Source organism: Caretta caretta, chromosome 9 (assembly GCF_965140235.1).
Source record: "Caretta caretta isolate rCarCar2 chromosome 9, rCarCar1.hap1, whole genome shotgun sequence".
Lineage (NCBI taxonomy): Eukaryota > Metazoa > Chordata > Testudines > Cheloniidae > Caretta > Caretta caretta.
In genome coordinates, this window is record NC_134214.1 from 78798561 (window position 1) to 78822890 (window position 24330).

The 24330-nt window shown below is 44.4% G+C and overlaps 1 long non-coding RNA gene across 2 annotated transcripts in view; it reads right to left on the reverse strand.

Moving 5' to 3' along the window:
- Positions 1 to 23668, reverse strand: part of LOC142073296 (uncharacterized) — a 43788-nt gene extending 20120 nt beyond the window's left edge. Inside the window, exons 1-3 of one of the 2 annotated variants that reach the window (XR_012670098.1) lie at positions 23597 to 23668; positions 18172 to 18304; positions 4604 to 4720 (exon numbers count right to left, since the gene is read on the reverse strand). This is a non-coding gene — a long non-coding RNA (uncharacterized LOC142073296). Of the gene's footprint in view, positions 1 to 4603; positions 4721 to 12540; positions 12843 to 18171; positions 18305 to 23596 lie in introns of those variants that run through there. The other variant, XR_012670099.1, reaches the window with a different exon arrangement.
- Positions 23669 to 24330: the final 662 nt, after the last annotated feature.

Consider the following 24330-nt stretch of genomic DNA (forward strand, 5'->3'; position numbering starts at 1 on the left):
TGAGACAAGGATGTCTCTGCGGGAAGATTTGGAACCTAAGATAGTTGGGTCTGAAGACTGTTAGCTGGGAACACATGCTTGCTGCAGCCATAGGGCCCTCCATGGATGTGATGTACCCAAATGAGAAGTCGCTAAAAGTAGTTTACTGATGCCCCTGAACAGGTCATCTGTGGGGATGAAACCTGGGGCATCACAAGCCAAAGATCAGCTCCATTAGCTCAGAGGCAGTGACAGACTAAGAAACTTCTATGTATGGTTGTGGTTTTTAGATGCTGCTTGTGATTATTAGAACTAGGAGCACTGGCTGCTGGGAGTCTGAAAGGACAGGAAACAGGAAGGTGGGGGGGAAGTTGAGGAGGCGGAGTGAGAGCCACCGAGGGTACAGCAGCAGCTTGGTAAAGAGGTTTCCACTTTAAAAAATAAAGTCCTGTTGAAGTATGTTAGTATCTTGCCTGGTTGCTACAATATTTTGGCGATGAGGATGGATCTTCTGCCTCTGAACCCACCTGCACCCTTTCTGCAAAGCCCAGTTGCTACAACAATGGTCTTGCCACATGAGAGGGACAAAGAAGGGTCATAGTAGTAAGGGGTTTAGGTGAGGAATGCTGCCTTTTTGACCCTTAAGACTTCTGTTCCCTGGTGGGAGCTGCACCTGGAACTGCTCTGGTGAGAAGGAAGTGGATATGCATCCCTGGCTGGTGGTTTGTGTGCATCTCAGGCTGAGGGACTAGAGGGAAACCAGATCCCCTGACTAATACTGTAGGCAAGGGTGGGAACAAGGGCCCAACCAGCAGTCTCATGAGAGATGTGAAATCAAAGATGCCAAGCACACTCCTGTGTAGACACCCAGGGCCAAATTCATAGGCGGTGTGTACAGTGGTGCAAAGGAGAATTAGGAAACTGGTATAATGTACACCTTCTTCCAGACTCTCCAAGGAAAAATCTGTCTTTTCTTACACTGGTGAAACCGCAGTGACATAGTCCTGTACTGTGTGAGAGTTTCTATGCTAGCTTATACTCTGTAGATCCACTTAGCAATGTGTAACTTACAGCCCTTTTCATTTCACCTCAGAACTTAGCTCTTCCTGCTTAACATGTTTTGCTGTTAAAGATCTTTCCAGTGACACAGTACTGACAGACTGACAGACAGACTGTGCCATGAAATTACTGCCATATGTACTTGCCCTCAGCAGCCCCTATCCCTGGGGCAGGCGTGGGGGGAACTAAATGGGGAGGGTAGCCCTTTCCCTCTGTCAAACAATTCCAGCCAACTAATTATTTCAAACAGGGGCTGTTCTACATCAGACTTGGTGGTTGAGAAACAAATCCCACCAGTGTTTCTCCATTAATCAGACTGTTAATAGTCTTTTAATAAGGAAAGAAAACAAATATGTCAAGACAGAAAAATGGGAAGGATTCAAAGGAAAGCAGGATAAGCCGTGAATGAATGGTCTGTGGCCCTGTTAAAAATACGCAGGTTTGCCTTAGGCACAGCCCTCATTTGAGCTAATCTTACTAATGCCATCTGGTTTCATGCTTATAATGGCATCCTTGTCAATGTCTGTCACTGGCAGACTAGACTGTGTAGGACTTTGCGTGTTTGTGTGTGTCCCTCTCTCCCCTTTCCAAGCTGTGTTCAGTATTGCAACCTGTTACATAAGCATATAGGATCTCAGATCTTAAATGATCCCAATACACTTCACAGACTACTCTGTGTATATATGAGTATTAGAGGTGGCACAGATATAAGTGTCTATAGTTAAGGTTGCAAGATAGTTTCCATTATAAAACCCTGTTTTCAGTTGCTTATACTTTTGCCCAACTTCAGCTGTTCAGGTGGAAATTTGCCATACTGGGCATCTGCCTCAGGCTGAATTTTTTTATTTATTTTAAATTAGGGTTATCAAGAGATTTAAAAAGTTAATCATGATTAAAAAATTTTATCGCGATTAATCGCACTGTTAAACAAAAATAGAATACCACTTAAATATTTTGGATATTTTCTACATTTTCAAATATACTGATTTCAATTACAGCACAGTATACAAAGTGTGCAGTGCTCATTTTATATTTATTTTTGATTACAAGTACTTGGACTGTAAAAAAACAAAAGAAATAGTCTTTTTTCAATTCACCTCATACAAGTACTGTAGTGCAATCTCTTTATCGTGAAAGTTGAACTTACAAATGTAGAATTATGTACAAAAAACTGCATTAAAAATAAAACAATGTAAAATTTTAGAGCCTGCAACTCCCTTCAGTCCTACTTCTTGTTCAGCCAATCGCTCAGACAAACAAGTTTGTTTACATTTGCAGGAGATAATGCTACCCGCTTCTTGTTTACAATGTCACCTGAAAGTGAGAACAGGCGTTCGCATGGCACTGTTGTAGCCGGCGTTGCAAGATATTTATGTGCCAGATGCACTAAAGATTCATATGTCCCTTGATGCTTCAACCACCATTCCAGAAGACGTGTCCATGCTGATGATGGGTTCTGCTTGATAACAGTCCAAAGCAGTGCGGACCGACACATGTTCATTTTCATTATCTGAGTCAGATGCCACCATCAGAAGGTTGATTTTCTTTTTTGGTGGTTCAGGTTCTGTAGTTTCCGCATTGGAGTGTTGCTCTTTTAAGACTTCTGAAAGCATGCTCCACACCTCATCCTGCTCAGATTTTGGAAGGAACTTCAGATTCTTAAAACTTGAGTCGAGTGCTATAGCTGTCTTTAGAAATCTCACATTGGTACCTTCTTTGCGTTTTTGTGAAATCTGGAGTGAAAGTGTTCTTAAAATGGACAACATGTGCCGGGTCATCATCCGAGACTGCTATAACACGAAATATCTGGCTGAATGTGGGTAAAACCAAGCAAGGGACATACAATTCTCCCCCCAAGGAGTTTAGTCACAAATTTAATTCACGCTTTTTTTTTAAACGAGCTTCATCAGCATGGAAGCATTGTTCTGTGGAATGATGGCTGAAGCATGAAGGGGCATATGAATGTTTAGCCTATCTGGTGCTTAAATACCTTGCAATGCCAGCTACAAAAGTGCCATGCAAATGTCTGTGCTCACCTTCTGGTGACATTGGGCTATTCTACACTGGCAACGCTAAAGTGCTGCCATAGCAGCACTTTAACACGGCTTGTGTGGTCACGGCGCAGCGCTGGGAGAGCGCTCCCCCAGCACTCTAAAAGAACCACCTCCATGAGGGGAGTAGCTCCCAGCGCTGGTGCACTGTCTACACTGGCGCTTTACAGCGCTGAAACTTGCTGCGCTCCCGGGGCTGTTTTTTCACCCCCCGAGAGAGAAAGTTGCAGCGCTGTAAAGTGCCAGTGTAGACAAGCCCATTGTAAATAAGAAGCAGGCAGCATTATCTCTTGTAAATGGAAACAAACTTGTTTGTCTTAGCGATTGGCTGAACAAGAAGTAGGACTGAGTGGACTTGTAGGCTCTGAAGTTTTACATTGTTTTGTTTTTGACTGCAGTTGTGTAACACAAAAAATTCTACATTTGTAAATTGCACTTTCACGACAAAGAGATTGCACTACAGTACTTCTATGAGGTGAATTGAAAAATACTATTTCTTTTGTTTAACATTTTTACAGTGCAAATATTTGTAATAAAAATAATATACACTTTGATTTCAATTACAATACAGAATACAATATATATGAAAATGTAGAAAGACATCTAAAATATTTAATAAATTTCAATTGATACTCTATTGTTTAACAGTGCGATTAAAACTGTGATTAACTGCAATTAATTTTTTTAATCACAATTAATATTTTGAACTAATCACATGAGTTAACTGCGATTAATTGTCAGCACAAATAGTTCAGCTGTTTCTCAGAATGAGATTAGGGGAAAATATATTGTTTTGCTATGTTGACAAAATACCTCCATCCATTTTGCTGAGAGGTTGTGAGCAGGGACTTGAAATTTGGCAGGGGCTTGCCATGGTATCAGAGATATGGTCCTGAAGAAATAATAGTATGTTGTCATCTAAGTAAAGACTGTATCATAATGCATATGTCACCGGGCTGATTTAAAGTTGCAGAGGAGATCTTAATTCAGGCATTTCCTAACTTGGGAATGCTGGACTTTGCAACCTTGCCATTCTTTAATATATTTTTGTATGCAATATACAAACACAACAGTACACGCATGCTATATGGCTCACTTCCCCTACTGCTGAAATGCAGCCACTTCTGGAGTAGAAAGTAACAACTATTTAGCAGAAGGCAACAGCACTATACAACAGCTGAATACAGGAAGAAGAGAAGAATATCGTACCCTGCTGAACATGCAGTGGGGGTTTTGGAGGTAGAGTGTACCCAGGCAGGAAACTGACAAGATCGCTTGAGCCAGACCCCTTTCACTTGTAAAAAGTGCAATGAGATCTGTATTGATCACAGGCGTGTACCCAGGCAGGAAACTGACAAGATCGCTTGAGCCAGACCCCTTTCACTTGTAAAAAGTGCAATGAGATCTGTATTGATCACAGGCGAGCAGGAGCTTGGGTTCTCCTCCCCTCCCTGGGGCACAACAAGGCCTCTTAGCACCATGCTAGAGCAGTGGTTCAGAACTACGCTACTCACACGACTTCCAGCAGGACTGGGGTGGTCCACGAAGGCCTTCCATCTTAGCTGACTCTGCTCCTCTTTTGAGATGTGAAATGATCCCATAACCAACTAGTACGAAGCTTGGCAGGACTCCTGAAGGTATGAGACAAACCGCAAGGGGTCACTCACTCCCCTGGGGCACTAGGTTAGTGTTCTGGCTTACAGTAAGCGGGCCTGCATATGCAGAATTGCTCACAGATGATGTTATCCCTGCACACTCCGCCTGTAATATCCTTGTGGACCATTCTCTCGTGGTCACTAAGATATGGTTCCTTTCTGCCAGCTTTCCATGCCCTCATGCGGCTGTGCCACACAGCTCCTCCCCACCCCCTCAGAGTTCGACTCATGTCAGCTGGTGCCTGTCATTCTCAGTGCATCTGCGATGGGGTCACAACTCAGTACGGAGCTGTTCCAAGCATTGCCTCCTGTGTGCATCATTTGCTGAACTCTCGACCTTTCCTAACCGTGTGCCAAGCATGCATGTTAATCCTGAGAGGATGGAAGCTCTAGAGAGACTCTTCACATGATGCATTTTAAGGTTTCTTGCCACATTAGCCAGAGCAAAATCACTTCAAAGCCCCAGCCCAATGCAGCAGAACTAATTTGAAATGTCACTGAGGTCAGGCCCGGCTTCCCTAGCCATTACCCTGCTTATCAGCCTACACCAGGTTTATTTAGGTACATAGTCACATATTTATTTAAGGCCAAGATCTCAGATACATGATCGGGTCTGCACAGTGAAGGAAGCCCAATGTTTGCAGGGCTTGCAGCCCGGTGCAGGGATGCAAAAGGAAGGGGGGCATAATTCAGAGGGACTTCTTGTTCAAGGCATTTTATGAGGTAGAAATCTTAGGAGACCTGGCTGTTCCTCTGCAGGATTTTCCTTTTTTTCCCCTAGCTCAGCTTTGTTGTAAGTATACTGAAAACAGCCTTTCCTCTCTGTTGGCCAGATCCCCAGCTGGTGTAAATCAGTGTAGATCCATTCAAGTTAATTATGCTGATTTACAACAGCTGAGGAGCTGAGTATTTCTCAGCCTTTGCTTCTGCACCCCATGGAACTCAGAAAGTTCAAAGGTGCAGGGGATTTTTTGTTTTCAGATCATTTGGTCATTCACCTGTTCCGTGCTGATCAACAACTTCTTGAAACCCTGACAACATATGCAACCAAATTCATATTGGGAGGGAATCTGAACTCAGTTATCCAGTGTCAGTTCATTAGAGTTACTCTGGTTTTAGTCTGGTGTGACTGAAATCAGAATCTTCCCCGGAATGCCCAAAAGATGCTTGAAAGTATTTCCCACTGGAATCCTTAGACGAAAACCTCCACTCTTAAACCAGCACCCTCTAAAAACATATGCATCTTGCATTATGTCCAAAAAGTCAAAAGACTGATTTGGACTACAAGGAAAAAGCTAGTTCCAAAGCTGAGGGCCGTCTGCTGAGAACACACAGTCCCTACCCCTCAACCTATCAATCAAGGAGCTGTAAATCCCAGTTGACCTCAGATGGTGGTGTACCCCAACCCAAGAAAGACTGGCTTCCTTGTGCAAGTTTTTACAGGTCTCTTGGATAACTCCAAACTCTGAAGGGTTCTACAGGAAAACCAACATTTGAGTTGCACCTGGGAGTGAGTCAGTAGACAGCTCTGTCTCTAAAGCAAGGGTATAATATGCTTCCTGAGTGGGCAGCTGCCTTCTCCACCTGCTGATGTTGCTATGTGGTTTTGAGGGTAGCCCTAAAATACTTAGCTGAGTTTTCTAGAACTTTTTTGGGCACAGATTATGGGCTCAGTTCTTCTGCCCAACCAGTTTTCCTATTCCCTTCTTTGCAGGCCTCATAGGGCATGGGACAGCATCACTCCTGGTTCCTGGAGGTCTCCCAAGCTCTATCAGGCTGACCTTTGCCTTTTGTTTTGCCTGCTCACCTATACTTTGCAGCTGAGCAGGAAGGATATAGTCACTCACACATCACACACAAGTGCTTCTCTGGCCAGAGACACCAGGCTGTGGTTCTCTGTGCACTCAGTAGAAAACTCCATGTTCATGGGCAGTGATGGAAATATGAAAGCAGCCAGCTCTGCACTGCTTGGGGATGCAGAAATGCTACAATGAGGGTGAATTCGTTCATCTTTGTACTTTGTTGACTTGAGCACTAGGTAGTTATTTTTAAAGGTTGTTTTTTTTCCGGGGGGTTGGAGTGCACCAATATCTGGCAAGGATAGGGTTAAATCTTCCTCTGCACTGACTGCATGGCTTGTGAGAGAGGAGCATAGCTGGGCTCAGGCGAGACCAGTTACTACTAGGGGCAGTGAGGTGGAACTGAGAGAGGAGGAAGCCAAGGGGTGGATAAATCCAGCCAGCGAGAAGGGTGTGTTGATATTTAGATAATCTCCTGGGGGCAGGTTGGGGTAAAAATACAGACCAGAATTGCTGCAGACTCAACAGATGGAGACGCCTCCAGCCTCTTGTCTTTTGAGTTTGTTTCTGACAGGAGCCTCTAAATTTCATTCTCAGCTACTCTCAGCCCAGCCACTTGGGTTCCGTGACCCTGTAGCTGGGGTCTGACAGGCACAGAGCCCCAAAGGGACAGTTTGCTATTTGTTCCTAATATATGGGCTGTGGATCATCCTGTTTTGGGGCCTACGGGCAATGTGGCTGTTTAAACCTCTGGCTTTTGTACCTCTGACCAGCCAATTGTCCTGCACTCTAGGAACATGCATTTAGGGATTAATAACAAGAATTTTTGTTATAAACTGGGGAAACATCACTTGGAAGTAACAGAGGAGAAGAAGGACCTCAGAGTATTGGTTGATCACAGGATGTCTATGAGCCGCCAATGTGATATGGCCATGAAAAAAGCTAATGCGGTCTTGGGATGCATCAGGCGACGTATTTCCAGTAGAGATAAGGAGGTGTTAATACCATTATACAAGGCACTGGTGAGACCTCATCTGGAATAGTGTGTGCAGTTCTGGTCTCCCATGTTTAAGAAAGATGAATTCAAACTGGAACAGGTGCAGAGAAGGGCTACTAGGATGATCCAAGTAATGGAAATCCTGTCTTATGAAAGGAGACTCAAAGATCTTGGCTTGTTTAGCCTAACCAAAAGAAGGTTGAGGGGAGATATGATTGCTCTCTATAAATATATCAGAGGGATAAATACCATGGACTGAGAAGAATTATTTAAGCTCAGTACCAATGTGGACACAAGAACAAATGGATATAAACTGGCCATCAGGAAGTTTAGACTTGAAATTAGAGGAAGGTTTCTAACCATCAGAGGAGTGAAGTTCTGGAATGGCCTTCCAAGGGAAGCAGTGGGGGCAAAAGACATATAGCTTCAAGACTATGCTTGATAACTTTATGGAAGGGATGATATGATGGGATAGCCTAATTTTGGCAATTAACTGATCTTCAACTATTAGCACTAGATATGCCCAATGGCCTGTGATGGGATGTTATATGGGGTGGGATCTGAGTGACTACAGAGAATTCTTTCCTGGGTGTCTGGCTGATGAGTCTTGCCCACATGCTCAGGGTTTAGCTGATCTCCATATCTGGGGTCGGGAAGGAATTTTCCTCCAGGGCAGATTGGAAGAGGCCCTGGGAGTTTTTCGCCTTCCTCTGCAGCGTGCGGCACAGGTCACTTGCTGGAGGATTCTCTGCACCTCAAAGTCTTTAAACCACGATTTGAGGACTTCAGTAGCTCAGACATAGGTCAGGGGTTTGTTACGGGAGTGGGTGGGTGAGATTCTGTGGCCTGGGTTGTGCAGGAGGTCAGACTAGATGATCATAATAGTCCCTTCTGACCTTAATGTCTATGATTCTATAACATAGGAATTACTGCATTGGATCAGCCCAGGGATCCAAATAGTGAAGTCTCCTGTCTTCAGCAGTAGCAGTGGCTTCAGAGGAAGGTGCAAGAACCCACACAGTAGATGATTATATAGTAATCAGACCCTTGGAGATGTTCCTTCCTTAGTCCCCATCAGTTAGTGCTTGGCTTATGGCCTGAAGTACGCAGGTTTAAATCCTTCTTTTTTTCTTTTTATTCTAGCTAATGTAAATGTGGTTATTCTTGTTAGCCACATACGTGTCTAGTCCAAGGCTGTGGAGCTGACTAACCTATGACAGGAATGCTTAAAAGCAACACAGCCAGGTCTTAGGAGAGTTCTCAGTAACTTTAATTAACAGGATGAGCTGAGATGGATCTTACCGCTTGCAGTGTCAACAAGGGGAGGCAGAGTTTTGCTAGCGGTGCCTTTTCACTGCTGTTATTTTAAAGACTTTAATTTGATACATTTTCATGAAAGCAACTTATTTATGAGCTAGGCATAGTTTGAGCTATTTTCTCCATCCAATTAGTCCAGTCCTGGGAATCCCCAGCAAACCCTGTTAGCTCTTCTAATGCCCCTCATTCCTGGCCTACACCACCTCACTGTGCACTAAGCACAGAAAGAGTTAATCAGAGATCCCAGGACAGCTGGCTGTAGTGCGAACTCTATCACTTCTTCAGCAAAGCACTTACCTGCCTTGTGACTACAGCTGCCTCTTGGCTTGTCTTTCCTCTGTGCACAACTACACTCACTAGTCCTGGGCCCTATCCAGTTCTGTTCAGGCAGCTTGTTCATGACTAGGAGTGTTTCACAGCAGACACCTATATCTTGGAGATCAACTGCACTCTTCTTATTGTAGGGCTGTACTATATAGTAGACAGATCTTTATTAACTTTTGATTTCTCTGTGTTTGGGACAAATGGGGGGAAGGAAATAGAAAGAGGGGTATTCAAAGTCAACATTGTATCTTTATTTATTTATAGTGCAGAGTGAGGAGGGTCCAGGCAAGAAACCTGGTCAGAGCTGTAGATGCTCTCTATCTCCAATCCTGCAGTGCCAGAGGCTGCCTGCTGCAGGTTTCGGCCATTCACACCCTAAGGGTTGGCCTGGCTTCACAGAGAACATTTTCCATTTTTCAAGCTGTATTAGATCCCTTTCCTAGGGTTTCCAACAATCACAGCCTGGCTTTAGAAGAGCAAAAAGCCACTGGGGAAGAGGTGAGGAGATGATTTTAAAGAAAGAACAAAAGACAAACAGGAAATCTAACAAGGTTAACATTCTGCTGCTGTTCTACTAAGGAGACTGTGACAGGGCAGGTGGAGAGAAGCCTGGAGCGGCTGTGACTGCAGTGAGAGAAATGTCAAACCACACCAGGAACAAAGACTAGAGAAAAGAACTTGGGGAAAGGCTTCACATCAGCAAGTCTGTCAGTGGGTGAGATTAAAGAGCACCTGCCACATCCCCAAAAGGTTGTATTAAAAATCTGGGAGGAGCTGCTATTAGTGAAAAGAGCTAATGAAGACAGATGGCTATGGGGGAAATCCAGACACTTGCTACTCCAGTGTTCAGTCCCAAAATACACATACACATAGCTAATTATAACATTATTCACTGGGGTGAAATATGCACTTGTCACAGATAACAGGTTTCTTTCCAGGTGACTACTTAGAGTTAATTAAGAACATAAGATTGGTGGAACACAGAGAAAGTTAGGGGCTTTAGTTAATACAGACAAACGTAACTGAAAACAGAAAAATCAAGATACATAAATATAAGAATTAAATAAGTACAGTAAAGTGGTTTCTTGTATTGTTCATACTTACAATCTTATGTTGTGGAGACCATTAGAAACAAAGATGGAAGGAAAAGTAAGTGGAGCACATTAATTCAGTTTACGTCATCTCAGGGAACCAATGTACCCAAAAATTAGAGAACTAGACTGGATCTTCTCAACCCCTTCTTTTTGTAACCATTTGAATACACAACCATTTTTAATCATCTTCTGTGACCATAACAAGATTAATACCTACCCAATGCTATATGTGGCATTCTGGATATCCCTAAGCTTCTAATCATTAATATTAATAACTTGCATCAATCATTTCTTAATAATTCCTATACATTGTTTTGGTCTAACCACATAGTTATTGCCTAATTACCATATTGGAAAAAGCCCCCAAGCCCCTTCTAACATGTGAACTTGTGGTCACTTGTTTACTTGCACAGAAGGAGAAGGCATAAATTGTGACCTGGGTTATATCCTTCAGGCCTATGTCATTCTATCTAAAAAAAATCCAGCCTTAGTATGACTACTACCAAACCTCGCACACTAGGCCTCACACCAATAAAACAGGCTTACTAACCCAATTATTTATATTCTCCTATTGCCCATTACAGCTTCAATAACTTCCATTATTACCTCGATAAGCATGATTAGCCGATAAATTATATTGTACACAAAACGTATAGACCCTTCATGATCAGGTCATGGGGTCAGTGTGTGCACCCACGCACACACACACACACACACTCTGTCTCTCTCTCTCTCTCTCTCTGTGCCAATGAACCTCATTGCTGACCTGTGGTATCCCTGGGCTCCCCCTGCACAGTCCTGCTGATGTATTTCAATCCCAACCTGTAGAACCTCCTTTGATTCCAGGCCTGGACCCCTCACATAGCTGTTAGTTTCCCCCAAAGCCCCAACCTGCCACAGTGTCTGCTGTTCCCGTGCTAAGCCTCTCTCTGCTGCAAAGACTGCAACTCACATTAGGTGGGCATAACGGTATGTGTTGAATGCACACACGTTCCGAAGGGTTTGGTAGGAAAACCTATCACATTCATTCTCATGTATAATATAAAGCACATTGGAATCTGGGCCTGCGGAGGAGAAAAGCTAGGGCTCCAGCCAAGATCCTCCTGTCTCTTTTATTATATTACACAATTCGCCAAGTTTTGTCTGATGCTCTTGAAGCATGAACTTTGAACAATGGGCCAGATGTGCCAGTGTCTAAAGGCATTTTACCCATTACCTCATAACGTAAAGTGCCATAGTGTGTCCAGAAAGGTCATGCCTTAAAGGTACGCCACCAGCTGTGTGCAAATTTTGCCTGGCATCTTTAGCACTACAGCTGGCTTCTCCCACACTCTGTGCCTTGGCTTTTCTAAGTGTGAAGAGGGGAGCATGTCATGAGGAGAAGCAGCAGTAAATCCTTTAGCAATCTTGAATTCTCCGCTATTCACTCAGTTTAAGGATGGCAGGGCACAGAGAGAGAGAGAGAGAGAGAGAAATGGAAGAAGGAATTAAGGACACAGACAGCAAATCTGAAATTCCACACAGATGCTCACAGATGCTTCTGGGTTTGGATGCTCCTCTTTAAGTATAGTTCAGATAAGACTGCAGCACTGAATAGCCTTAGCTCTGGAGACATTGCATATTAAGTAAACAGGGGCTGAAGAGCACCCAAGGTCAGAGACTGGAAATGTGCAGAATATAATCTGAAAAGGCAAGTGTCTGTCAGTCATTCAGGTGTTAGCAAAAGTTAATGAGAATCTCAGTGTCTGATCTTTTGCACTCAATTCCCTTTGCTATCCCTCTGTAAGAGGCTAATATCCATTCTGCTGCAGTTCTGTTAATTCTGGGTGGCACTCCCGCCTTCAGCTTTAATGCCAAAGGAAATCGCTGCATAACATTTTTGGGGCACATGGGGAAGGTGCTAGACAGGGTTAAATGGGTGGGATTATTCTGCTCTATGGCCCAGCTCAGTAGGGATGGTATAGAGGCAAAATCATCCAAAAAAAGTCTCCCTCACACCTCCAAAAAATCATATCTACTCTTTTTTGTATGCAAAACTTGGCTGTAACTCTTGGAACAGTTCATCTAGCGTTTGCTTCTACCCTGGTTGTTCCAGAGTCCTGGTGGGGGAGAAGAAAGGAACTCTTTCCTGGGAATTAGAACTTCTCATTTCTCTCCCAAATCCTTGCTCAAAGGGGAAGTAGCAGGACAAGGAAAGACACATCACTAAGTTTGCACGTTGCTTATTTTTCTTTACTAAAACAAACTTTCCAAACATGGCACACATGGATTTTCATTGGTCAGCATTAGTTATTGTTTTGCCAGCCTTGAAATGGGACCTGCAGGCACTTTGATAAATGGGTCGAAAGTGTGTCAGGTTTCACTGTCGCATCTATCACTTCCTGTTGGAAACCTCTCCCAGCACGCTGAAAATCCCTGCAGGTATCCTACCCCTCCTGTGGCAATAGTACACAGCAGTGGGGGAATATTTTCTCTCCGCATTTGGTCTCCACGCTGTCCCAAAAAGCCAACATCCGCCTGAAACCAATGGACTCTAAAAGGTTTGATTGAATAAGAGCCTGTGTCATCTGCCAGAGAAATGGAATTAGGGAATAGAAAGGCATCAGCACAGAACATTTGAAAAAAATCAACAGAAACAAAATAACAAAAAAACCCAGAGCTGGAATGTTGTCTTGCTGTGAACTGTATGCAAATACACTGAGCAGATGAGATGTGCAACATTAAACTTGGCAGGCCTGTTCCTTCTGAAATGTAAATCTAAACAAGAGCCTGTGTAGCACTCACACAGTAGCAGCAAACATTTCCTAGTACAAAACAGCCGTTCTGTACACAATCCAGCACAGAATTGCTACTGGTTAAAACTGCAGGTGACATTTGTAGCTTTGATCAATTCTGAGGAGACAGAAACACATAGGAGCTACTTAGGCCCTAATACAGCAGCCCCTTCCAAGCTGCAGTGTTAATAATTAACAAACATCAACCCCCCCTAGTCAGTGTTTGCTGCATGGATTATTGCATGGCAGTGAAAGAGTTAAGGGGAGATGCCACCAATGCGGGGAGTGGGAAGACAAGTGAGGATTTAATGACATGTGAATTAATTTATATATGCAAATTAAGAAGGAAGCCAAGTATCATAATGACATAACTTATGTTCATCATTGTAATAGAAAATGCTTTGTTTATAAGAACCCCGGGCCAAATTCACCTCTGAAATCAGGCCCTAAAGTCACACTGTCTGGAGATGCTCCATGGTGTTGGGTGGGATCACCTCCCTCACTGCCTCCATATCAACAGATAGAGGTCATCTCCCCCATCCATTTGACAAGGGGATCAGCCATCTCTGCAGCACTATCCCCAGCCCCGCCCTTTGGGACCTTGCAGAGAATGGCCTAATGTCCACATGTGGAGGATGTGTACTGAGTAGGAAGGGGAAGCAGTGGGCAGCTCCAGGATGGGGCTGGGAGGAATGAACTCAGGCCCCATAGAGAGTCCCAGCAAATGGCAAGATAGCCTGAGCCTGTATTATCATTTCCACAATGTTCCCTCCACCCAGGGTGCTAGAGCAGCCACTGACAACAGGCGTCCCTGATAGGGCCCTTGGGAATGCAGGGAATCACAGCCAGTGTGGCTGCAGAGGCCCTCTGTGAATATGACCCTGGCCTCCCATGCATCTATGGGGATCTGGCAGTGAACTATGGGATTGGGGGAGGTCCAATGCCACCTGACTGACCAAGTAATCGGCAGGAGCTCTGTCCCTGCCGTGGGAAGAAGCACGCACCACCCTTGTGACCAGGCCCTCACCTCGGAAAAGCTGGGGCCGTGGGGGAAGCTGTTCTTCATGCTGGCTCTGGTAATGCGCTGTGGCATGAGATGCCCGGGGTGGGGGTGGGGGAATGATGGAGTGTAATTGACATTTTGGGGATTTTCATGAAACAATAATAATTGTAGCGCAGGGCATTTCCTAGGGACTAATGACCAACTGAGTGGAGCTGATGGTGTGACAGAGGGGTCTTAGGGACCACAGCAATTGCTCTGTGTTGAGGATATTATTACCATCATAAACTGGAAATGGAAGAGAAAAGCAACACTCAAGCATGTGGGTTTGTTAATGGGTGAGGCAGGGCATTTCCAGAGACTTCATACCTGGCGCCTTAGCCAACCATTGCTTGGGTCGCCACTCTACAGTCCAGTCAGTTTATAATTACATTTTTTTTAAAATCCTTTTTTTTTTTTACTTTAATCTTTACCAGGAGCTGCCTGCAACAGGTGATTCCAACCTGAACCCCAGGTGAAGAAGCTTCTTTTGAATTCACGTGAATCGGATCTTTTGGTGTCAATATTAATATTTGAATACTCTATCTAAAGCACCCAAAGTAGTGTATGAAAAATAAATGACTCCTCACAACCATCTAGGAGGCAGGTAGGCAACCTTAGCTCTACTGCACAGATGGAGAAACGACGTCATGGAGTAGTTAATTGACTTGCCCTGGCCACAGAGCACCAGAGGCAGAGGCAGGAATGGTTTGAGAGGTAGTTTGCCAGCCAATCCCATCTACTAGACTCACAAGCTCTCCTTTTTCCTGAGTGTGCACACAGCATCCCTTCACCTTTCTCAGGTGCTCAGATACCATGGGAGAAATGGTTAGGGAGATTAGGTAGGTAAGTGGATACATGGCTTATTCTTAATGTACCACTCATTGCTTGCTAACAGACCTTGGCTAGCAGCAGCACTTATGGTCTTCCCCCAAAGAGTCCTGTCCTACCATCTTTGCCTGGCCGGAGACTGCAGTAAGGTGGGACCTTAAGGACAGAAATGTAAAGTGGGGAGAAGGTGGGTGGGGAAAGCCACCTGGATTCGGAGGATCCTGGAGTGTGGAAAGGAGAGATCTTGAATACAATTTTGTTATCAATGCTGACAGCTTCTTTGGTTGTATTTGACGTGGATCATTGTAAGCATGATTGCTGATTTGGATTAGAAAATTCATATCTCTGGAGTCAATGTGCAGAGGAAATCCTGCCAAAGACATAAAGTGTTTCTACACCGTGGCTCCTACCTTGAATACTCTATCCTTCAAATACTCAGCTTCAAAAGTAAGAAAAAAACCCAACTTCTCCTCAGGCAATACAGATCATGGCTGATACAAACCCACCTCCCCACACACAGCCCCATTCTGGTGCAGGGAAGAAGAGGAACTTTGACAAACAGAAAGAAGGGGAGGCACGTGGCTTCATTTTCTGCCCATCCTCATGAAGATTTGAGGATCTTGGCTGGCCCTGAATGAATGTTGCTGTTCATGAATATAGGCTGTGGCCTGAACTCCTAACTTCCTGGGACAGGGAATCCTTCAAGTGACCTTGTTCACACTTTCTTTAGCACATATGGGGCAAATTCCAAACTGAAGTAAACAAGTGCAACTCCTCAGACTTTGCTGCAAATGTTCCCCAGGCACCAGGCCTGAACTGGCCCACAGGGTGGTGGGTTGCCACCACCTTTTCTCATATAGAATAAACTCTGTAAACACAGTCTTATGTTAGTTGTGGATGTTGAAGTTTTGGCTCTTATGACTCCCTGGGGCATCCTGATTGAGCTTGGATTTCCCGTGGGTAAGCTTCGGTCAGCATAGTCCAACAATGAGCTGGTGCTTCCTGGTCTGTTGTCACTGACAGTATACCTAAGCGTACCATCCATAAATTCAGAATTATTCTCTATACCTGCAATCCTGACAACAGGTCAGGTTGCTGTCCTTGCAATAGCAACATCTCATCTTGCTTATGTAAGGGTTTCTATCACTGCTAGGAACACAGAGGGGTTGGAACATTTTGAGACTCAGCATTTCCACTGACCTGCAACAGACAAAGAGTTTCAATCTCTGGAATGTGTGCACTCCCAGTGAAGGTGGCTCCAGCAGGCCTCCTTTAATTGCCAAGCGGAGGGTGTTCCAGATCTGCAGCACCACTCATCAGGAGTTGTATGCAAACTGCGTGAGCTGGCAGCACAAAGGAATCTCCTCTTGGACTGTGATGAGCTGATTCCAGCAGTGAGATGGTTTCATGTCCATTACGGCCAGAATATTCAGAAGGGCTCATCACTCACAACTGAGGCCAGATCTTCAAAAGACCTCTGCTGGATTATGGGAGTTGCTTGGTGCTGAGCACTTCTGAACATCTGGCCTGACAAGTCCCAGGGTTCAGGCCTCAAGACAGAAGAAGCAGGAAGGGGAGACCTGCATAATTCCTAAGGCTGCAATGGCAAACGGTTCGTGAAGTGAAGCAGAAGGAAGAGACTGCCTGGCTGTCTGAGCCATCTGCTACTTTAGTTTATGTTTCTGCCTTCCCAATTTCGCTGGGGTCTGACATCCTCTTATCTATTTTGCCATTGCCCTTTCTTCCACCTATGCCCCAGGCACCGAAGAGTCAATCTTTTGGGAGTCTTGCGTTCCTGCTGTTTTCAGGGGGAAAAGGTTATGCTGATCATTTAGTTTGCCAGCTCCAGGGAGCTTGAGACTTTTCCTTTCTCTTATTGTAATGTCGTTTGCATTTATTTCTGTTAAGGTTCGCAGAGGCCTTTGCACTTTGGTGCTATTGTGGCTTACGTAGCTATATTCTCCTTAAATGAAAACAATGAGGTTCAGTATTGCGATACATGGCTACGAGCTGTACTGCACGTGTCTGCACTGAATGGGTATCCTCCCAAAGTTCTGGCCCAGCATGCACAGTGTAAGAATTAGTATGGGTTCTCAGGGGGCCATGCTCTTCTTTTTATGTTTCTGGTGAAGAATCCTGAGGGGATCTTCCCCACACGAATGCTAATGTCAACTGATTAAAACTTATGCTTCTAATTTGTCAGATACTGTTTTGACACCATGAGAAAGGGTGGTTCAGTGGTTAGGGCACCACCAGCCTATAACTCCAGAGACCAGAAGTTATTCCACAGCTTTCCTGGATTTTACCTTGGGCAAATCACTTAGCCTCTCTGTCCCTCTGTTCCTAGTGCTTTTCTACTTCCCCGGGTTATAACAAGGATAAATATATTAAAGATTGTGAGAAGCTTAAATACCCTGGTAATGGGGGACAGTTAAGTATCATAGATAGATGTAATGTTTTGTTTGGTTATGTGGCTGTAATCTGTCGGCAGCACCTAGGAAACAGTCAGAGTGACATTCAGTCAAGGCATAAAATTTACTAATGATATGCTCCAAATCTGAAAAGAATTGCACCACAGCCAACACTGAGTATTTCTCCAAGAGCTAGCTACCTGTCCAGTCAGTTATGCCAAATTTATAGTGCCATCTGGGAACTTCCACTAATGTGTTAACTTCCATATCACGTGTTAAATATAATTGGATATTGCAACATTATTTTCTATCTACTGGTCATTGAAGCTGTTCCCCTGCATTTCCCCTGTTGTTAGTTTCATGGTCCATGCCCTGCAGCTTTTCCACTGCTGGGGCTGCCCTGCAGACCAAATGGGCACAAGTACCTGTTCTGAACCACTCAGCATGCTCTCTGCCCTTGCTTGGGTTTCCCCAGAACAGGGTGCCATCTGCAGGGCCGCCCCTCCCCATGCTTTGAATGGAAGACAGACACAGTCTAGAAAATAAGTAGTTATTCCTTTTTAACCTTACAAGTAAGAGTTCAAATGCAGGCTTGTTATTACATAGCACACACTGGCCCTTCTCATCAATGATGTGGCTAAACAGCGTCGGAGAGAAGGTGGGAGAAAGAGGGTGGCAGGGGAGGGGATAAGGGGAACGAGGGAAGTGCTGCCAGAGAGGGCTCAAAACTCAGTAATTATACAAGCTCCCCAAAGACTGTGCTCTCTTGAACTATAGCCGTTACCCAATGATTCGTAAAGACTCTTCAGGGACTCTGAGAGGACCATTCAACCATAATTACCTTGGCTGCCTGCCACCACCGGCCTTCCGCTCCGTGCCAGGGGACCTCAAGGCATCACTCCAATTAAGCGACGAAAGCCAGGGAAGTGCACAGAATACATTGTTCTCAGCGAACTAGCCAGTGATTTCCTGCACTAAGAAAGGGAGGGAAATCAGGCCTTGATCAAGCCCTGGGCTCAGTAGTGCTAGGAGGAAGCCAGGAGAAGGGAAGGGGGGAGGACATGCTGTTTCATTAACGGGGACTGGGCATGAGTCATAAAGAAAAGGAAACCTTTCACTCTGCCCCATTTCGGGCCCATAAAGCAGGTGCTGACAGAATTATATGGCAGTTTGTAGCCAGTAGCCCTTTACTTACTAGGTGGCCTCTTTATAAGCAAAACCCGCTTTGCCACAGCTCTCTCTCTCTTTCAGCTGGGGTGCAGGTGCGGGTTAGCATCTCTCAGTTCAGTATGGGGGGGCTTTCACACAAGCACACTGTACTCTCACTTTATTGGTGTCTTTGCACCTTGCGGGTTAGGGACGTGTGAAGCGGGAGGGAGAGAGTAAAGCCTACCTCGCTCTGGGACAGAGGCTTGTTTTTGTCACACTTCACTGAACTTCACCCTGGCAACTTGTCACCAGCTGGGCTGTTAAAGCTCCCTTGAGAAATGGAGAATCTATTGCAAATTACTGGTTACTGAATGTAAAAGGTAATCATGTGACATCACAGGTCACCTAGAAGTTGCAGTGATAAGTGCTCTAGAAACACCAAAGACTGATAGACAGACGGTGCTACAGTAGAGACACAGTACGGGGACAGGTAGACACACAGTGTTAGGAGCTTTTAGAAATACCCCACAAAGACAGGCAGACAGACATCAGATAGTACACAGTACCTTAGAAATATGATAGACTGCTAAATACATGGGCAGTGCATTAGAAATACAACAGAAGGATGGACAGAGATAATAATGTTTTCAGAGAGTCCAAGACTCCTGATCACTTCTGTGCTGAGTATATGATTTACGCAGTAAGTCTGTGGGGTGCTGGGTGCTGCTATACTGGGGACACCCTCAGTCACACTTAGGACTGGAGTGACAAATTTGCCAAGAAAGAGAAGGGGAAGGGGGTCATCTTGGAAAACAATCAGAAATCAGATCACTATTCAGACTGTTACGCAGAAGCAAGGAAGGGCTGCAGGACTGCCAGAGTTATGACAGCACAGAGCACGTCCTGGGGCTCCGTGTCCAGCCCTCAGTGACCAGGCCAGCAGGACATAGAAGCACTGTGGAGACCTGCAGCATTCTAGTGACAATACATAGGATCCAAGTTCTGGTCCCATGCCGATTCCTCGCTGCCCCATTGGAGAGGGCTGTGGGAAAGCTGCAGGAATTGTACTGTTCTCACCCAGGCCATTCTCAGAAATGCCAGCATCTGTAATCAAACAAAATGGCATCAAAGAGAAGAGTGGAGCTCTTGGAAATGTAAAAATAAATCCGGAATAAAAGGTACTTGTGCATCTTCAATGAGTCATTTCATTTATTTGACCACACCAAGCCTTAATGAAAGAGAACTCGGGCTCATTACATAGAAATATCAAACCAGCCAAGATAATTATCTCTAATTAGGGCTAATTTAAAAGTGCGGTCTTTTCTATTGCTGAATTGTTGCATATTTCATTGCTTCATTAGATGCTGTACAGACAATGTAGATAATGTAGATGAAGCACTTAGAGGAGAGGATGAAGCACTTAGAGGAGAGGAAAGTGATCAGAAACAGTCAGCATGGATTCACCAAGGGCAAGTCATGCCTGACTAATCTAATTGCCTTCTATGACGAGATAACTGGCTCTGTGGATGAGGGGAAAGCAGTGGACGTGTTGTTCCTTGACTTTAGCAAAGCTTTTGACACAGTCTCCCACAGTATTCTTGACAGCAAGTTAAAGAAGTATGGGCTGGATGAATGGACTATAAGGTAGATAGAAAGCTGGCTAGATTGTCGGGCTCAATGGGTAGTGATCAATGGCTCCATGTCTAGTTGGCAGCTGGTATCAAATGGAGTGCCCCAAGGGTCGGTCCTCGGGCCGGTTTTGTTCAATATCTTCATAAATGATCTGGAGGATGGTGTGGATTGCACTCTCAGCAAGTTTGCAGATGACACTAAACTGGGAGGAGAGGTAGATAAGCTGGAGGGTAGGGATAGGATACAGAGGGACCTAGACAAATTAGAGGATTGGGCCAAAAGAAACCTGATAAGGTTCAACAAGGACAAGTGCAGAGTCCTGCACTTAGGACGGAAGAATCCCATGCACCGCTACAGACTAGGGTCCGAATGGCTAGGCAGCAGTTCTGCAGAAAAGGACCTAGGGGTTACAGTGGATGAGAAGCTGGATGTGAGTCAACAGTGTGCCCTTGTTGCCAAGAAGGCCAATGGCATTTTGGGATGTATAAGTAGGGGCATTGCCAGCAGATTGAGGGACGTGATTGTTCCCCTCTATTTGACATTGGTGAGGCCTCATTTGGAGTACTGTGTCCAGTTTTGGGCCCCACACTACAAGAGGGATGTGGAAAAATTGGAAAGAGTCCAGCGGAGGGCAACAAAAATTATTAGGGGACTGGAACACATGACTTATGAGGAGAGGCTGAGGGAACTGGGATTGTTTAGTCTGCAGAAGAGAAGAATGAAGGGGGGATTTGATAGCTGCTTCCAACTACCTGAAAGGGGGTTCCAAAGAGGATGGATCTAGACTGTTCTCAGTGGTACCAGATGACAGAACAAGGAGTAATGGTCTCAAGTTGCAATGAGGAGGTTTAGGTTGGATATTAGGAAAAACTTGGTGAAACACTGGAATGCATTACCCAGGGAGGTGGTGGAATCTCCTTCCTTAGAAGTTTTTAAGGTCAGGCTTGACAAAGCCCTGGCTGGGATGATTTAGTTGGGGATTGGTCCTGCTTTCAGCAGGGGGTTGGACTAGATGACCTCCTGAGGTCCCTTCCAACCCTGATATTCTATGATTCTATGATAAGAGAATCAGTTCATTGGTATGATATAAATTGCATCATCACTTCCTGGAAGCAGGAGGGCGTCTGTCCTGGTAGCACAAATTGTATGTTTTAGCAAAATATCCAAAGCAAACAAAGCCAATTGACTCCACAATTCATCTTCTGGGAAAAGTTAATTTAATATGGTGTTAAACATCATTAAAATTAAAAGAGAAAGAAGCAATTCATCAGACAACACTGTTATCCTGCTGTCTCTGCAAATATCAATCAATTGTATTTCATTCCAGGTTACTTTCAGTGGCTGGGGTGGTGATGCAAATGCAATACATTCTGGATTTACCCCCCTGAAAGGAAAAGGTCATCAAATCAGGCAGTGGCCTCCAAATGAGAATGCACATTGGATAATCATTAATCCTGCTGCAGGCAATTTCCAAACGGTGGGACTGGGTAGCTAGAGATATCCCTGCGTGTAGTACATTCCACGTGTCAGCTTCATGAGACAGAGCTTGCTACACATCAAGACTCATAGGGCCAAATTCTCTGATTGTGTCAATGGGCACAATGGTATTTTGCCCATTGACATGGCAGAGAATTTCTACCATAGAAATTAGCAATGAGAAGCATTTGCTAGTCCATCTTTTCCCTCCTATGGCAGACCACTGTAGGATAGTTCCCTAGAGGGGACCCTCCAGTGCTTTGTCTAGCATAGTTTTAGTTGATTCAAGGGATGGAGTATCCACCACTTTCCTTGGAACACTGTTCCTCATCTAAGCACAGTTATTGAGAGGGTCTCTCCTGACCTTGTGTCAGTTACCCTGGGAAGAAAGCTAGCATATCTGCTTCATAGTCTGTGCCCCTCCACTCTACTCTCCCACCCTTTCTTCTTGAGATATTGGTGAAGAAGAGGTGGGGACAAGCAGCAGCCTTGTCTTACCCTTGGATCTATTTCAGGCATATCAGACTTGGCCCTCTTGGGTCTGTAGGTCTCACTCCCAAGGCCTAGCTTCTTTAGTACCTTTTCCATCTCCTTCTCCCTCATCCTGCCTGCTCTGAAGATATTGCACAGAGTAGCCCTTCCTTCCACTACACACAGCCCTTCAGCTTGCCTAATGCCCCAACAGGTGACATCCATGCACCTGGCCCTATCCTAGGAGATTACTGTAGCTTGAAATAGAAGAATAGGAAGAGGAGGGCAGGAGAAATGCTAGGTTCTGCCTCTCAATTCCTTACTGAATCCACTCCACTCACTGGTGGAACTGCTTGGGACTCAAAGGAATGATTTGACAGATGGGAACAGGAAGTGCCATTTATAGAATGTTGGGCTTTTGAAGCCCCTTCCCTGTAGCTAAGCGGCATTCAGGTTGGCTGTGATAATGGACATACAGGATTATCAGCCATTCCAGAGGAAAAATTCTGGATGGGCAACGAGTGACATTTAAAGTGAAGTGATGGTCAGAAAAATGACCATATAAAAATGGATCAACAGACTGCTCCTTGTGTCCCAGAGTCAGGAGCAGGTACTTGACTATTTAAAATAAAATTTAAACACTTACTGCCTTCTATTTTGGTTAGCCCTGATGAGCCAATATAACATTGGGAAGCTGAGCTGCAATCCTATCCCAGCTCACACATTAGCTACCAAAGCATCAGCTAACTTCTGATGGCAGAGTCATAGGGCCTGATTCTCATTTCACTTACACCCAGTGCACACCAGTGCAATTCCGTGGACTTCAGTGAAACTATGCCTGATTTCCACTGACGTGCCTGAGATCAGAAATGGGAACTGTTTTGTTACCAGTGATTGATGTGTGAGAAGGAAAAAACCTACCTTGACTTTCAGATCCCATTTTGAGATTGCAAGGCTGGCAGCTAGAAAAATAATCTATTGTAAACTACGCATGATCTCAAATCCTTGTGAGACAACAAGTAACATCTTACTGCAGTTTTTTCAGCATATAACCAAACTTTAAAAAGCTTTTACTTTCTACAGCTGACAGAGTGAGGACCTATTTGATCTGAGGCATTCCATGGGAAAAGGCACAATAACTAATAATCTTGAAAAGTTACTAGGTAGAAATGCAGTAATTGAAGAAAGTAACTGTAAGTATTTGAACCTATAAGACTTTGTAATTAATCTTTGAAAGAAGGGGAAAGATTTGAAGTTCTTTGAAGAAGCAAACTTCAGTGCTCTAACATATTTCAGAAGAGTACCTTGCACAAGAATGAAATATGCAAAGGAAGAAACTATGCTGTTAACTGCAGTTACAGCAGGTACATTTGTGAAATAGGAAGATACTGGGATAAAAGGGGGAAACCCTGTATAAAATCCCAAATAAAGAGGAACCAAGCAAATAGGAAAAGAATGGAAGGAGCCTCAATGGCATAACACTGAGTCAAACTCATTGAATTATTTGAAAACACTATACATCAAGACCTTCCACCTACCTCAGAGAAATAGCATCTGAATTCCAGCATTGATTAGCTGTGAGGTTCTTGTTGCTGAAATGCTGTTCATTTGCAGAATTGCTGCTAGAGAAGTTAAATGTGGATAAATAAATAACTGCAAGACAGGAAACATGAGATGGCAAGTGTTTTGCTGAAAATGGTAGCTGAATAGGGGCATACTGTACATGGAGGAATCAGTAAATTCTTGTTTTTACAGAAAGACAAGAATCATGAGAATTTAATGAACAGTCATTTAACTTATTGATTAATAACAAGGCTTTCTCCTCTCAATAACGTTCGTCTTGTTAAGCAGGCATCTTGTTCATGTTCGGTCAGGGTCTCTCCTTAGAGTGATTAATGCAAACAACAGGGATTTTGGGTGCAGCCCGTGACTAGCTCAGGGAATTGGCAAATTACTAGCGTCTTGTACTATCCTTTAATCCACCTCCCTAGTTGCATCACCCAGAGCTCCATCACCCATTCCATACCATGAACTTCCTCCACCTTCCCCAAAAGAAGAAACTAGAATGCAATTGTTGACTTTCATAAGGCTTTGCTTATAAGGCTCTCTTCTGACATTCAGATATACTTTGGCTCTCAACTCTGCTAAGTCCAGTGTAGAAACATCGAGGTAAAAGGTGAGAAAAACAAAGGCACACAATGGTCAGTCCTCTTCCCCTTTTGCAGAGAAAGCTGGGTAAAGCTCCAAGGACCCAATCAGCAGGTCAATGGCA